Source organism: Babylonia areolata, chromosome 31, assembly GCF_041734735.1.
Source record: "Babylonia areolata isolate BAREFJ2019XMU chromosome 31, ASM4173473v1, whole genome shotgun sequence".
Lineage (NCBI taxonomy): Eukaryota > Metazoa > Mollusca > Gastropoda > Neogastropoda > Buccinidae > Babylonia > Babylonia areolata.
Genome location: NC_134906.1, coordinates 31578601 through 31579499, shown reverse-complemented (window position 1 = coordinate 31579499; position 899 = coordinate 31578601). Strand labels below are relative to the sequence as shown.

General features: G+C 57.2%; 1 pseudogene; it reads right to left on the bottom strand.

The window, feature by feature from the left end:
* The window catches only part of LOC143276344 (small subunit ribosomal RNA), a pseudogene marked incomplete at its 3' end in the record, with an annotated part of 1716 nt that extends 1287 nt beyond the window's left edge, over window positions 1-429 (bottom strand).
* Window positions 430-899: the final 470 nt, after the last annotated feature.

Genomic DNA, 899 nt, shown 5'->3' with positions numbered 1-899 from the left:
GCCTTCCTTGGATGTGGTAGCCGTTTCTCATGCTCCCTCTCCGGAATCGAACCCTGATTCCCCGCTACCCGTTGCTAACATGGTAGGCAGATCACGTACCATCGTCATTTGATAGGGCAGACATTTGAAAGATGCGTCGCCGGCTCGAGGCCATGCGATCGGCACAAAGTTATCCAGAGTCACCAAAGGACGGGCAGAACCCGACTGGCTTTGAACTAATAAAAGCGCTCTTTCCCCGAGGGGTCGGAGCTGGTCGGCATGTATTAGCTCTAGAATTACCACAGTTATCCAAGTAAATTTGGATCATCTAAGGAACCTCGACTGATTTAATGAGCCATTCGCGGTTTCACCGTACGAGGGTGTGAACTTAGACATGCATGGCTTAATCTTTGAGACAAGCATATGACTACTGGCAGGATCAACCAGAATGCAACCCGTATTCTGCGTGCCCCCGGGAGACGGTTGCAGCGCCAGTTGGGACCGCTGCTCACAGAAACGAGGGCTGAGCTCTTTCCGTGGGCGGTCCGCGGCAGCACTATCAACTGAAACCACCGGACAACAGATTCAGGGCCTGAGAGTGCAACGAATCCATCGGTCTCGGCGGGAGGCGCGCCAAGAAGAAGAAGGAGGAGGAGGAGACCAGACCGGACCGGACCGGACCCCACCCTTTCTTCCTCCTCGACACCGTCTCCCGCCCGTTTCCACGTGCCGGACGACGCCCGGTTAGAGACGGGCGCGCCCTTGACGAGATGAAGCAGGCGTTACGCTTTGGGACGCCGAAGGGGCTGGGGAGCACCAACGACCGTCAGTGAGGGAGGAGAGAAAACGCTTCTCTCGACCCGTCGTCAGCGAACGCACCGAACCTTCTACGGACCGTGAGACGCCGGCCGACAAGCCGA